General features: G+C 37.4%; 1 non-coding gene across 1 annotated transcript; it reads left to right on the top strand.

The window, feature by feature from the left end:
* The first annotated feature begins 245 nt into the window (after positions 1 to 245).
* LOC121228390 (small nucleolar RNA R71) lies at positions 246 to 352 on the top strand. Its single transcript, XR_005925966.1, has one exon. It is a non-coding gene; the product is annotated as a small nucleolar RNA R71 (small nucleolar RNA).
* Positions 353 to 16,167: the final 15,815 nt, after the last annotated feature.

Raw genomic sequence — 16,167 nt, 5'->3', positions numbered from 1 at the left:
TATTCAAGAGTTTTACCTAATTAGAGAGCATGGTGACTGAATCAACGTTATAAACGTCGGCTGTTTTCATTGGCTTTGTCCTCATGACTTGCCACTGATAATTATTCAGTGTCATCTCTTCTATAAATTCATAAGCATCTTCAGGTGTCTTATTATTGATGGTTTCACCAGCGACTGCGTCGATCATCTATCGAGTCGAAGGATTCAGGCCATTATGAAACGTTTGAACCTGTAGCCAGAGTGGTAACCCATGGTGAGGGCATCTTCTTAAGAGGTCCTTGTATCTCTCCCATGCATCATAGAGTGTTTCTAAATCGATCTGCACAAAAGAAGAGATATCATTACGTAATTTAGCTGCTTTAGCCGGCAAAAAATATTTTAATAAAAAATTTTCGGTCATTTGTTCCCAAGTAGTGATTGACCCTCATGGTAACGAATTCAACCACTGTTTAGCTTTGTTTCTCAACGAAAAAGGGAACAACCGAAGGCAAATGGCGTCATCAGAAACACCATTTATTTTAAAAGTGTCTCAAAATTCTAAGAAATTTTCCAAGTGAGCGTTGTGATCTTTGTCTTGCAAACCATCAAACTACACAAATTGCTATATGATTTGAATTGTGTTAGGTTTCAGTTCAAAAGCATTTGCAGCTACAGTAGGTCTAACTATGCTCGTTCCTGTTAAAGAAGGTTTAGCATAATCATACATAGTGCGTGGAGTAGGATTCTGATTAGCAGCAATCGCAGGAGGTAGCGGATTTTCTTGGTTTTCAGCCATCTCCTCAGTTGTGGTTGAATTATCGTCCTCTTGCTCTTCCTTTGTGTATCGTAAGCTTCGCCTTATTTCTCTTCAGTTTCTACGAACTGTGTGATCGATCTCACTATCAAAAAGTAATGGTCCTGACGGGTTTCTTCTGGTCATAAACCAGAAAAACCTATCAGAAGAAAATAAATGAAGAATTAGAAAAGAAAATAAAATTTTAAATTGCAATAAAAGTAAAATGGCTAAAGTAATAAAAAACGAGTGTTCCTAATATCCTAGTTCCTTGGCAATGGCTCCAAAAACTTGATAGGTGATATTCGTGATAGGTTTTAAAGATTTATGAATGAATCGTTCTTGAGACTAACTTATTATCACGATTAAGGCAAGTGTACCTATCAAATAGTAGTATAGTTCAACAAGACTGGATTGTCGAACCCAAAGGAACCACGAGTACTAGTATTTACTTCCTTTTTATTATCTAGCCTAAAAAATAAGAGGTTTGGTTATCTAAACTAATTACTAAACTAAGAATGCATAGAAAGAAAATTTGGGAAAATACTTTTGGGAAAATTCGATTGATTAAGACAATACCTAAGGAAAAATCCACCTAGACTTAACTTGTTATTTGACTATGAATCAGACAATTTATTCATTTGACTTGATCCGTAGAAATCCTTAAGTTATATTATTATCTCTGTCGAGACTAATAACGTCTAACCCTAGGTTGAATAATTGAAATCTCTTTCTAATTAACACCCTAGAATTGCATTAACTTGATCTATGGATTCTTTTATTAGTTTTCACCCTAATCCGGCAAAATCTTATCACCCTATCCCTAGGCGTGCAATCAACTCCGTTTAATTATGACAAATTTACTCTTAGACAAGGTCTATTCCTTCTCTGAATAAGAGCTTAACTTGAATCAATATCCTGGAATATCAAAATAAGAATTAAGAACACATAATTAAGAACAAGTTAAATATTTATCATACAATTCAGATAATAATAACAAGATCCATCTTAGATTTCATTTCCCTTAGGTATTTAAGGGGTTTAGTTCATACTTATGAAAGAAAACATCTCAAAAGCATAAAGATAACAAAACATAAGAAACCCCAAAACTCCTGAAGGAACTTGAAGGGAGATTTTCAGTCTTGATGATGAATCCGACTTCTGAGATGGATCAATCGGCTTTCCTTGAGTAATTCCTTGCTTCCTACTCTAGTCCCCCCTCCTAAGTGCCTCTTTAGGTGTTTAAATAGGCTTTAGAATGCCTAAGAGCCCTCAAAATTGGCCTTTTCTGAATAAGGTTATACTTGGGCTTGGTAGGGACACGCCCGTGTGCGATTACTTGAGCCCGTGGTCAAGGCTGTTGAATAGGCACGGGCATGTAGTCTACCCGTATAAGTCGTGCTTTGATCCTGCCAAAGGGACATGCCCGTGTGAGAAAGTCCAGGCCGTGTTGATTTCCCATGTGGGTCCATTTTCTTCATTTTTGGCCTACTTCTCGCTCTTTTTACTCTCTTATGCTCACCTAAGTATAAAACATGAAATTAAATAATTAGGAGCATGGAATTCACCAAATCTAAGGAGAAACCATCCATAAATATGCTAAGCATGGGATAAAAACATGTATAAATTATGGTTTATCATATGTGAGTACCCAGATGTATTTCCAGAAGAATTACCCAGATTACGTCCTGAAAGGAAAATAGAATTTGGTATTGAGCTGGTGCTAGGGATAGCTCCTATTTCAATTGCTCCGTATAGGATGGCACCAACTGAACTAAGAGAGTTGAAAGCACAGTTGCAAGAGCTGACAGATAAAAGTTTTGTAAGGCCGAGCTTTTCACCTTGGGGTGCTCTTGTTCTATTTGTAAGGAAGAAATATGGTTCAATGAGGTTCTGTATAGATTACTGCCAACTGAGCAAGGTAACTATCAAGAATAAGTATCCTTTACCAAGGATTGACGATTTATTCGATCAGTTGAGAGGAGCTACCGTGTTCTCTAAGATAAGCTTGAGGTCTGGCTATTATCAGCTGCGAGTTAAAGAATCGGATGCACCTAAAACAACTTTCAGAATCAGGTACGATCATTATGAATTTCTCATCATGCCGTTTGGGTTAATGAATGCATCGGTTGTATTCATGGATCTAATGAATAGGATCTTCCGGCCATATTTGGATTAGTCTTTCATTGTGTTCATTGACGACATCTTGATTTATTCCAAAGATGAGTCAGAACATGCAAAGCACTTGAGAATTGTGTTGCAGACTTTGCAGAAAAAGTAGTTGTATGCTAAGTTTAGCAAGAGTGAGTTTTGGCTTCAGGAAGTTGGATTTTTGGGTCATATTGTTTTAGGTGAAGGCATCCAAGTCGATCCAAGTAAGATTTCTACTATCGTAGAATGGAAACCACCTAAAAGTGTAACCGAGGTTAGAAGCTTTTTGGGCTTAGCCGGTTACTATCGAAGATTTGTGAAAGGATTCTCCATGTTAGCAACTCCGATGACGAGATTGTTACAGAAAAATGTTAAGTTTGAATGGACGGAAAGGTGTCAACAAAGTTTTGAGAAGTTAAAGACACTGTTAACCGAAGTTCTTGTTTTAGTATTGCCTGAGTTGGGAAAAGAATTTGTAGTCTACAGTGATGCATCCTCAAATGGATTGGGTTGTGTACTTATGTAAGATGGCAAAGTAATAGCCTATGCTTCACGACAGTTGAAGCCGCATGAGAAGAACTATCCTACACAAGACCTAGAACTTGCCGCCATCGTTTTTGCTTTGAAAATTTGGAGGCATTATTTATATGGTGAGACTTGCCGCATATTCACTGACCACAAGAGTTTGAAGTATTTGATGACTCAAAAAAAATTAAATTTGAGGCAGCAGAGGTGGCTAGAGTTAATCAAGGATTACGAACTGATTATTGACTATCACCCGGGAAAGGCGAATGTGGTCACTGACGCGTTGAGCAGAAAATCCTTGTTTGCATTAAAGGCCATGGATGCTCATTTGGCATTGCTTGATGATGGTTCAGTCTTGGTTGAGCTAGAGGCTAGGCCGACATTTCTTTAGGAAATCTATGATGCTCAAACTAATGATGATGACTTGCAAGCTAAAAGAACTCAATGTTAGTCAGATATTGAATCAGATTTTCGGATTGGTTCTGATGGATGTTTGATGCTCAGAGATAGGGTTTGTGTACCCAAAAACAATGAACTTATTCAGAAAATTTTGCAATATGCACATAACAGTCGTTTGTCAATTCACTCGGGAAGTACCAAGATGTACAACGATTTGAACAAAATGTACTGGTGGAACGGCATGGAAAGAGATATTTCTGAATTTGTGTCGAAATGCCTAGTATGTCAGGAAGTTAAAGCTGAACATCAAGTGCCTTTAAGTTTGCTACAGCCTGTGATGGTCCCCGAATGGAAGTGGTATAGAGTTACTATGGATTTCGTGACAGGATTGCCATTGACTCTGAAGAAGAAAGATGACGTATGGGTTGTAGTAGATAAGTTGATGAAGTCGGCTTATTTTATTCCGGTGAGGACAGATTACTCCCTTGATAGATTGGCCGACTTGTACATTTCTGAGATAGTAAGATTGCATGGGGTACCAGTGTCGATTATTTCTGACAGAGACTCGAGATTCACTTCGAGATTCTGGAAGAAATTACAAGAAGCCTTGGGTATGAAGTTAAGCTTTAGTACAACTTTTCACCCTTAGACAGATGGTTACTCTGAGCGGATGATTCAGATTCTTGAGGATATGTTGCGATGTTGCATCCTTGAATTTCAGGGTAGCTAGGAAAAATATTTGCCGCTAGTAGAATTTGCCTACAACAATAGTTGTCAGACGAGTTTGAAGAAGGCACCTTATGAGGCCTTGTATGGCAGGAAGTGCCGAACTCCATTGTACTGGATAGAACTTAAGGAAAATCAGATTCACAGAGTTTTTTTGATTAAAGAAACTGAAGAGAAAGTTAAAGTGATACGAGACTGTTTGAAAGCGGCATCGAATAGGAAAAAGTCATATACTGATCTGAAAAGAAAGGAAATTGAGTTCCAAGTTGGAGATAGAGTATTCTTGAAAGTGTCTCCATGGAAAAAGGTGTTGAGATTTAGCCAGAAAGGCAAACTGAGTCTGCGATTTATCGAACCGTACGAGATCATTGAAAGAGTTGGACCGTTCGCCTATCGCTTGGCATTGCCACCTGAACTAGAAAATATTCACGATCTGTTCCATGTATCTATGTTAAGGCGATACCGATCAGACCCCTCTCACGTGATTTCACCGACTGAGATTGAAATTCGACCGAACATGACCTATGGAGAGGAACCAGCTAAGATATTAGCTCGTGAGGTTAAACAGTTGAGGAATAAAGATGTGGCCTTAGTAAAAGTTTTATGGCATCGACATGGTATAGAAGAGGCTACATGGGAACCAGAGAAAACCATGAGAAGCCAAAATCCGAAACTGTTCACTGGTAAGACTTTCGAGGACGAAAGTCCCTAAGGGGGAGAAATGTAACATCCCAAAATAGGGCTTAATCAGAATAGTGGTTTTGGGACCATAAATCTGACATCAAAATATTTATTTTATGATTATTACGAGGCTTAGAATATGAGAATATGCATGTGTTAAAGTTTCATGAAGGAAATCTTTGAGTAAGTGCCCAATTGGAAAATTAGGGACTAAATTGAATAAATTGAAAAACTTGGATTCTAGAAGCAATTTGCATGAAATTGCTTTCGATTATAAAATAGAAGGTCTTGGGGAGAAATTTTCCCAATTTCTAAGTTTTTGGACAAAAATGGGCTTGCATGGATGAAATTTCAAAGAAAGGGCTTAAGGGCATTTTGGTCATTTGGCATATTAATGAAATAAAATGGGAAAAAGATGAAAAAAATCAGCAATTCTTCTCCCTTGTCTAGCTGAAATTCCTAAGCCACTATAGCTAGGGTTTCCAAGCTTTTCAAACTCATTAGTAAGTGCTCTGAAGCCCCGTTTTTAATGTTCTTTGTAATTTTGAGATTCCGGTAGCTTACTCTTTCCATTTCTACCCATATTTCATGCTAGGGTTTATGTTTAAAAATTTACCCATGCATGACTTACTTGTCTTTTGATGTTTTATGGATGAATATGAAAGTTTGAGGTGTGTTAAACAACTTTTCCTAGGTGATTTTCATGAAAACCCCCTAAAAGGACCTTTTTACAAAAGTTGTAAAATGTGTAGTAGAAATGTGAAAATAATGGAAAAAGTGGGCTACCATAAGAGGGAAAAGTGTTCGGCTAGGCTTGAGTAAGGTAGAAATTGCATGCGTTTCATTGTACGAGCATAGGGACTAAATCGTAAAAATGTGAAAGGTTAGGGGCAAAATGGTCATTTGGACTGGGGGTGGAATTTAGACTTGAAATGTATAATGTGGAGTGTTAATGATCTATTGTTATTATTATAGACCCCGAGGAACAAATTTCGGATGTCGATTGAGGAAAACGAAAGGTTTCGAAATAACCGAAACATGACACCAAAACGAATACTAGGTAAGTTCGGATAACTTAAAGTAAACACTTAATGTGCCTAATTATATGATTTATGAATGCATGATGGTTGCATTTATTAATAACATGAAATTCTATGAAATGCATGTTTAAGTATGAATTGTGATAAATGTTTCGGTTGAGGTTAAAAAAGGAATTCGATGGATAAACCACGATTGACATGTGTAATGAGGTCCTGCATGTGTTGCAGAAAGGATTTAGTCCGGACGAGAGTTCCTTTGAATGGTGGAGCCTCTTGAATAATATGTGTGCATTATGGATTTAGCCCGGACAGGTAATCCGATTAGGATATGAATTTAGCCTAGACTGGTAATTCAGATCCAAGCTCAATAAAGGTGTTTGTCATTATAAGGGATTTAGCCTGGACTGGTAACCCCGACATCACCTTATGAGTTCATAAAGTGGGGAATTTAGCCTAAAATGGTAATCCCGCCATAAGATGTGAGGTTCACAGGAGTGCATATCTGAAATGATCATAGTACGAATTGAAGGTAAATGGATATTCTATCGAGATTTCCTAGAAACTCAATGAGATTATGGTGACATATATATACAAATGAGATGTTGAATGATGATCTCATCTACTATAACTTTCATAGTGCATTGTTATGTGACTAACTCATTGATTAAGTGTAAATGATAGGGAAGCTATCCTATGTTCATTGAATTTATTACCCAATTTGATTGCATGCTAATTACTTGGTAAGTTTGCTTTTTAGTTATTCGAGATTACTAAGCATGAAATTACTTACCCCTCTCTTTTCCCTTTCTCTCTCAGAGCTTGAGAACTCGTAAAAATTGGAAGATAGTTGAGGAGTCAGCATACTATCAAATAGACCAGCTTTGGTATAAAGACATTTCTAAATTGTTCAATGACATGTATTAGGTCTTTTGAGTATTTTGTTATTGTGTCATTTGATTTGCCAAATGAAGGCTTGTAAAGATAAATCTATCATTTTGTTTATGGCCATAGAGATCGGCTTGTTTTGAAGTAGGCTACGACCTACAAAATTTCCATGCAAGTTTGTAATCATGTGCGATGATTGAATTCCAATTGGCAATGATTCATAAGAACGAGCCAATCTTGAATGCATTAAAGTGGTATGACAACACATAAATACAAGATGGGAAATAACATAGCACGTACGAAACCAATGATATGAGGTTTCCATGCTATGAGTTTTTGCAAAGATCATTTATGAGAGCATAATTATGTTTTACTTTGTTTTTAATATTCATTAAGGATAACTGTTAAAAGGGGGTGACCATAGGTTTGGAAAATAGCCTAACAGGGTCTACACGGTTGGGTACACGGGCATGTGCCTAGGCCATGTGTGACACACGGGCCACACCCGTGGGCGTGTGGCATGGTCGTGTGTCCCTTGCATCTAAAATGGTAAGTCTATTAAATGAACACAGGTTAGACACACAGGCATGTGTCTTGGTCGTGTGAATTTAACAGAATGCTCAAGTCTTGGACAAGGGGTGATTGCACGGGCGTGTCCTAAGTCACATGGGCATGTGACACTTCAAGTTAAAAGAAATTTTCCAAGGTGCCCAAAGTTTATCAAACGTTCTCAATTTTGTTCCGCATCGCCTCTAGGCATGTTTTAGGTCTCGAAGGCCTGTTTAAGGGAAATGATATACATATTTGAAAAGTTTTAAATTAGAGCGCAACTTAGTGACTTGAATTAATATGTTTATGAACGTGAAATTCCGGTAACGCCTCGAGCCCTATCCCAGCATCGGATACAGGTGAGGGCTGTTACATTATCACACTCCACACTTTCATATTCTTTTATAAAACATCAAAACACATGTATGTCATCCATGGGTAAATTTTTAAACAAAAACCCTAGCTCAAAATAATGGTAGAAATAGCTAAATCGAGTTATGAGGATCTTAAAAATGTAAAAATCATTAAAAACGGGGCTACAACGGACTTACAATCGAACTTGGAAGCTTGAAAAATCCTATCCATGTTTTTCCCTTGTCAAAGTCGACCATGGGGTTGAAGATGGACAAAAATTGGCTTTTAATTTTGTTTTTAATTAATTTTAATTACTAAATGACCAAAATGCCACTAACTTAAAAATATTCTATTTCATCTATTTCATGTCCATTTTGTCCAACAAATCAACCAGTGGTCTAATTACCATTTAAGGACCTCCAATTTAAAATTTCATAACAATTGGATGCCTCTAACATGTAGAACTCATCTTTTGCATTTTTTACAATTTAGTCCATTTGACTAAATTGAGTGCCTAAACGTCAAAATTTTCGAATGAAATTTTCATGAAATCATTCCGTGAAATAGTAGACCATAAAAATATAATAAAAATAAATTTTTTTCCTCATCGAATTTGTGGTCTCGAAACTACTATTTCGACTAGACCCAAAATCGGGCTGTTACAACTCTCTCCCCTTTAGGGATCTTTGTCCCTAAAAATCTTACCAGAAGAAATTGCTTTCAACTATCATGAATAACTTTCACTAATTTTCCTAGAATTAAAAATCATATCAACCTCGTATATCTCTTTCTAATCAGCTTTGAACTTTAACACACAGTGTCGGAGCATATCGTCAAAGTTTTGAATTACTCTGTCAAACTTATCACCGATTTACAGGTGTATTACCGTGCCAAGATGCAACTGCGTACTCATAGTTTCCTGTAGCTCTTTCCATAATTGGGATGTAGCCCTCAGATATCTATCCGTAATAATGGAGACTGATACTTCACATAATCGAATAATCCCAGAAACATCTTACTCGGCTGGTTTGTTAGACAAGAAATCTGTACACGAACGATAAATCACAATCTGATCAAATCTTCCTTTTTGGAGATAAAGATAATTCAGATACAAAATCTATAGTAAATCTATCTCATATCACATCAAGGTTATCACTGACTGCAATAGACATAAATGCTCTTGATATTTGACTTTTATCCATTATCAAATCGACATCTGAGCATAAACTCAAAAATATCAGGTTACATACCAAGCACCAAAACATCTATTTCAAATAACTGCACATTTTTATTACTCCCAAAATGAACCAATGAGCTACTACTGACCCTCGTACAAAAATTTCATGCATAAGCTCTGAATTCATCTTCACGCAATTTCTATATTAGAACAATAACATCAATCATCAGGTCAGACTTGAAATTCAGAATAAAAAATTGACTCATACTGAACTCGTTTAACTTACCATTCATTAGCACATTTTTGAGATTCTCAATCTTGCAATGAAAACATCACTTTAGTTTTTAATCTAGCTAAAATCAGATCATCATCAATTAAGATCAATCATGTAACCCACTCACAAAATAAACAAAGATTTTTCCATCCAGTATCTGTAACTATATTTGTTTTCCCAGAGATTAATTAATAACTACTCGCGATCTTTCAATAGTTCAAGTCTTTAACACTATCTTAACTTCATAACTTTCTATGACATTCGATACTTTAATTCTTGAAATTAGGGAACATGTGACACCTTACGTCTATTAAACGATATGACCAAGTTCTCAATACGGACAAAAAAGTAACCGTCTCTAAATCACTGGTCAAATAGTTCTTTTTAATGTGACATTAACCGTATGAAAACATGGACCATCATTTTATATTCTAGTAATAAAACACATTCCAATCCGTTCAATAGTGCATCACTGAAAAATCATAAATTCATTACTCAAATCAAACTGAACTCAGAACCAGAGCTTTGGTTAATAATATCTTCAACTGTTTTCAACTTAGCTAACATGCATAGACCATCCAAATTTTCATAAATGTGATAACCATATCATTCAGAACAGCTTTAACTCACAATAACATCATTAGATTAGAACAAATCTAATAGGTATATCTCGGTATCATACTCTTTAGAATATCAATCCTTTATTCAAACTGTCCATCGATATACTCGTGAATGCACACAATTTATTACCATAACTGAGGATACTTTAACTACATGTAACTCAAATCGCATTTCAACTGACCAGCTCACTCAGATAAAAACAACCAAGTCAATTTCGACTATCAAATAATAACACAAGAAGAATTATCCGACGCATGAATTAGAATTTGCCGCCATTGTTTTCTCCTTGAAAATTTAGAGGCATTATTTATACGGTGAGACTTGTCGTATATTCATAGACCACAAGAGTTTGAAGTATTTGATGACTCAAAAAGAATTGAAACTGAGACAGTGGAGATGGTTTGAATTAATTAAAGATTACGAGTTAATCATCGATTATCACCCGAGAAAGGTGAATGTGGTCGCCAACGCGTTAAGCAGAAAATCTTTGTTTTTATTGAGGGCCATGAATGCTCAATTGGCGTTGTTTGATGATGGTTTGGTTTTGGCAGAGGTAAGGGATAGGACGACATTTCTTTAGGAAATTCATGATGCTCAGACTAATGATAGTGACCTGCAAGCCAAAAGAACTGAATGTGAGGCACGTATCGAATCAGATTTTCAGATCGGTTCTGATAGATGTTTGATGTTCAGAGACAGAGTTTGTGTACTGAGGAACGATGAAATTATTGGAAAAATCTTACAAGAGGCACATGATAGCCGTTTGTCTATTCATGCTGGAAGTACCAAAATGTACAATGATTTAAAGAAAAATGTACTGGTGAAACGACATGAAAAGAGACATCTCTGAATTTGTATTGAAATGCTTGATATGCTAGCAAGTCAAAGCGAAACATCAAGTACCTTCAGGTTTACTACAACTTGTGATGGTCCCCGAATGGAAGTGGGACAGAATTACCAAGGACTTCGTGACTGGATTACCATTGACCCCGAAAAAGAAAGATGCTATATGGGTTGTGGTGGATAAGTTGACGAAGTTGGCTCATTTTATCCTGGTGAGGATAGATTACTGATCGCTTGATTTCGTGATAGGTTTGAATTATTTATAATTAATCGTTCTTGAAACTAACTATTATCATGATGTAGGCAAGTGTACCTATCGAACAGTAGTATAGTTTTATCAAGACCGGATTATCGAACCCAAAGGAACTAAAAGTACTAGTAATAGCTGTCTTTTTATTATCTAGCCTAAGAATAATGGGGTTTTGTTTTAACTAACTAATTAACTAAACTAAGAACTCACAGAGAATAGAATTGGGGAGTTACTTTTGGGAAAATCGATTGAATTAAGACAATACCTAAGGAAAAATCCACCTAGACTATACTTGTTATTCTGGCTCCGAATACGATGATTTACTCATTTCGCTTGTTCCGTAGAGATCCCTAAGTTATGTTATTATCCCTATTCAAGACTAATAGCATCTAATCCCTAGATTGAATAATTGAGACCTTTCTCTAATTAACACTGTAGGGTTACATTAACTCGATCTATGGATCCCCTTATTAGGTTTCACCCTAATCCGGCAAAATCTGGTCACCCTATGTCTAGGAGCGCAATCAAATCCGCTTAATTACGACAAATGTACTCTTAGACAGGGTCTATTCCTCCTCTGAATAAGAGCTTATCTTGAATCAATATCCTGGGATATCAAAACAAGAATTAAGAACACATAATTAAGAACAAGTTAAGTATTTATCAAAAAATTCAGAAAATAATAACAAGATTCGTCTTAGGTTTCATTGCCCTTAGGTATTTAGGAAGTTTAGTTCATAACTAAATAAGAAAACATATCAGAATAATAAAGAATACAAAACATAAAGAAAACCCAAAACTCCTGAAGGGGAATTGAGGAGAGATCTTCAGTCGTAATGATGAATCCGGCTTCTAAGATGAATCAATCGGCTTCCTTGGAGTAATTTCTTACTCCTCACTCTGTGTGTCCTCTTTTCTCCAATTCTAGGGTGTATTTATAGGCTTTGGATTGCCTATGAGCCCTCAAAAGTGGCCTTTTCTGATTTGGACTCAACTTGGGCTCGGTAGGGACACGCCCGTGTGCACACCCATGTGCAATTACTTCAGGCCGTGTTTGAGCCTGTTAGAATGGAACGGGCGTGTGTTATACCTGTGTGAGTCGTGCTTCGATTCTACCAGATTGACACAGCCGTGTGGGCTGCCCGTGTGAGGAAGTCCAGGCCGTGTTGAGTTCGTAATTTGGCCCATTTTCTTCTTTTTTGGCCCGTTTCTCGTTCCTTTTGCTCTCCTATGCTCTCCTAAGTATAAAACATGAAATTAAAGCATTAGAAGCATCAAATTCACTAATTCTAAGGAAAAATCATCCATAAAATGTGTTAAGCATGGGGTAAAATATGTATAAATTACGGTTTATCAAATACCCCCACACTTAAGCATTTGCTTGTCCTCAAGCAAAATCCTCAACTCATAATCAAAATAAATTCTTCTCAACTTATAATTTCTATCGATAATATCTCAAAAGAATCCATAGGTAATCATATATTGAGAATTCAAGTAAAAGAACATAAAAGTTTCAAACATTCCAAGTTGAGTATTTAATCCTACAAACATAGCTGTCTCCCCTCATCTAAGTAATTACTTTTGATTCAGAATATCACAGAGTTTCACATCCTCACTAAAGATTCACTCAAATCACTTGACGTGTTTTAAGAATAATGAATGAAACACTCAATAGTCAATATTGAAAAGACATTACCATAGGCTTGCATGAAAATCAAATCTCCACCACTATAAATTGAAATGAAACATCAATCAAAAAGTATTTAGAAGGTTATAACGAGGCTTGGTTAGGGGGTGTGGTTACAAGCTGAAAGAAAGGGTTAGAATTGAGATTGAATTGAAAATTTGCCTAACTAGAAAAAGAGTTAATATCACTTGTGTACAACAGAGCTTCTTCTCACAATATAGAATTACTAATGTGTATACATAGTTTTTTTTGAAGAACAAGTTAAATAACATAAGCTAACTTATTACAAAGAAGACATAGCTAAGCAATTTCTTCAACTCAAATCTCGACAAAAATAGGGATCAAATTAATTTAGGGGATTTCAACAATAATAGGTTAAGGGTTAATATTGAGGTTAATATAAGGAATGGCTTGTTAGGCTCAAAGGGATTTACTAAGGGTTAATCCTAAGTGCCTTAATCATTTTGACATATCAAATCAAATGGTGTGGTCTCGACATGCATAATCAAGCAAGTTCTAGAATAATAGTTCAATACTGATGCGCTCAAAGCAATAATAAAAGTGAGCATGAAAGAATTAATAGATGATCAAAAGGTTCAAAAATCTCACAAAAATTATGGGTTTTTGATGTTTAGACTCGTGTATTCCAATTCAAAGTAATACTTAGACTTGGGGAAACAACCTATAATTTTAAATTCCTAAAAATCAACTTATCATGCTTGATTCTCTAATGTCTTAAAGTTTAAACAATCAATGCATAAATCCCTATGTTTTAATTCAAGTTATATCAACCAAAATCATAAATCAATTAAAATTTATCCTAAATATGATATGAGAGCTTTTCAAGAGAACAAGGTAATTATTCAGGGATTTTTCTAATAATGAAATAAATGCCCCCCACACTTAATATGTACATTGCCCTCAATGTACTAAGATAGATATTTAGAATATAAAAATAAGATAGGGGGAGAAGTGCAATTTCCTGTATGATGAATTCCTCGAATTAGCGTTTTGGAGAGTAATTGGTGTGATAGTGGAGGAGGATACTCCGGCGGTGGTAGAGGTTCATTAGTCCATAAGTCCTGCACCAAAAGAATATTATGTCTAGTGGTAGCTATGGTCGTGGTCGATCAGGACATGGCAGTTGTGGAGAACCTTTCCCGGTGGAGTTTTTTTAGTTCCTATGAGATGATGGGCTTAAGAGCTCTATTTAACTGTGATAAAATCAGGAACTTTTTAGGAGATATTAAGAACTATAATTACTCATAAAGAAATAATCAAAATTAATAATTAAAAATAAAATTATAAAATCTAATAAAAATAAAAAGTAGTTTTAATAAAAATTTAAAAACATAAAATAATAAATAAATGTTTTTAAACATCCTCATTGCTGGATGGTTCACGAGGTGGGACTGGCGATGAGATGTGGAGGTGCTGAAAAATCTTCTGTAGAGTAGCATCAATGTTGTCAAATCGTTAAAACACTACTGCTCGAATCGAGTGAGGTGCTCAGTGATGTCAGCATATGAAGCCGCCGCATGAACTGGACGAGAGGGCGGTGATGGCTGAGTCAGTGGGTCCTCGTGCTGTGGAGGAACATCATTAGGAATGTCCTCGTAGGCCTCCTCCTTATTAGGTTCCTCAGTGCCTCTCGATCATCCTCATGGTAAGCATGCTCGAGATGCCTTGTGGAGACATCTGGCCAATGAGGGTCAAGGATGATTCTTGGGCCGCAGTGTCGAGGAGCCCGAAGTGTCGAGCCAAGCGAGTCACGTATAGGCCAATGGAGATGACCCCCTTCCTATGCCGCTCCGTCTGGTGCTGAATCGTGAGGGTGATGAAATAGGCAAGGTCGATGACGTGCCGGTGCGACATACACCATAAAAAGTAGGCATCGTGAGTGTTGACAATGCTAGTGCTCTCTCTCCTTCCCGTTATTGTGTGAGCCAAAATGGCATGTAGGTACCGTAGAGATGGAGGGAGAGCCGATGACTTGGAGTGGCTAGGATTGTAGGTGGCCCCACCTGGTACTAGTGTGTCCCAGCACCGTGAAGGAGAACGACGGATATGACGACTGAGAGTGTCTAAATCATTCTCCTCCTTGAACTCCTCCGTGTATAAGCCCAGTGTAGCACCGAACTCTCGGACGCTTAGCTGGCGGATTAATCAGCCTAGGTGAAATTAGACCGTGTCGGGATCATCGTAGTTCGTCATTACGGTCTAAAGATGGAACATTGAGCATAGTTTCATCATGAGCTCGAGGTATATTGGCTCGATGATCCCAAAGAACAGCTCCCAAGGGTCGGTGGTTAGGAGGGCCTAAATCGCATCAGCCAACTGAACTTGTCCTACGGTAGCCCAGTCGCAATTAAAGGTCAGGCCTGAAGTATTTGGAAAAGTTCTTCTTGGGGCCCACAGAGGAACTGTAGGAGAGGATGACGAATTTTTGCGGTTGGACCCGCGGAAGAGGATGATCCCTTCCTCTTCTTTGAAGCAGGTACGACGGTCTTCTTTCCTCGTGAAGATGACATTGTACACTAGAAAAGGGTGAATAAGCGGCCAAAAATGGTGTTGGATGTGGCGCACGGGAGTGGCGGAAAGGTCGTGTGGAATTGCAGCGACTAGGGTTAGGGTTTTTGGATGGGGAAGACAATGAACAGTACATGTTTTTTTATAGATTTTTGGGGCACACGGCCAAGTAACACGCCTGTGTTCCCCAATTTCAACCCGTGTGATTCGCAAATTTTGAATTTGAGCGCGTCTAACATTTAGTACACGCCCGTGTTCCTTGGGCATGTGGGTGCACACAGCCGTGTTGAACAACCGTATCTAGCTTCGTTCGCTTCTCCCACGCCCGTGTATGCAAGGTCCATGCTCGTGTTAATTTAACAAGTTTGACCACGGGTACTAGACACGGGCATGTTGCACGCCTATGTTGTTTTAATAGGTTCACCCACGGTTCTTCCACACGGGCGTGTCGCATGCCCGTGCTGTTTTGGCAGGTTCGACCACGGCCATGTCGCATGGCCGTGGCGTGTTACCATAGCCCGTGTTGGGGAAATCTTTTGTCCTGTTTCCACACGACCCTAAGCACGCCTATGTGCATTGCCGTGTCTTTATGGAAAAACTCGTATTCAAGATTTCTATTAGTAAGTTAAGGGTTAAATACTAAAATTTAAAAAAATTAATATTGTTAGTACTCGGGTTGCCTCCTGAGAAGTGCTTATTATGTC

The sequence above is a fragment of the Gossypium hirsutum genome, chromosome A04 (genome assembly GCF_007990345.1).
Source record: "Gossypium hirsutum isolate 1008001.06 chromosome A04, Gossypium_hirsutum_v2.1, whole genome shotgun sequence".
Classification (NCBI taxonomy): domain Eukaryota; kingdom Viridiplantae; phylum Streptophyta; class Magnoliopsida; order Malvales; family Malvaceae; genus Gossypium; species Gossypium hirsutum.
This window is presented reverse-complemented; position numbering and strand designations above follow the sequence as displayed.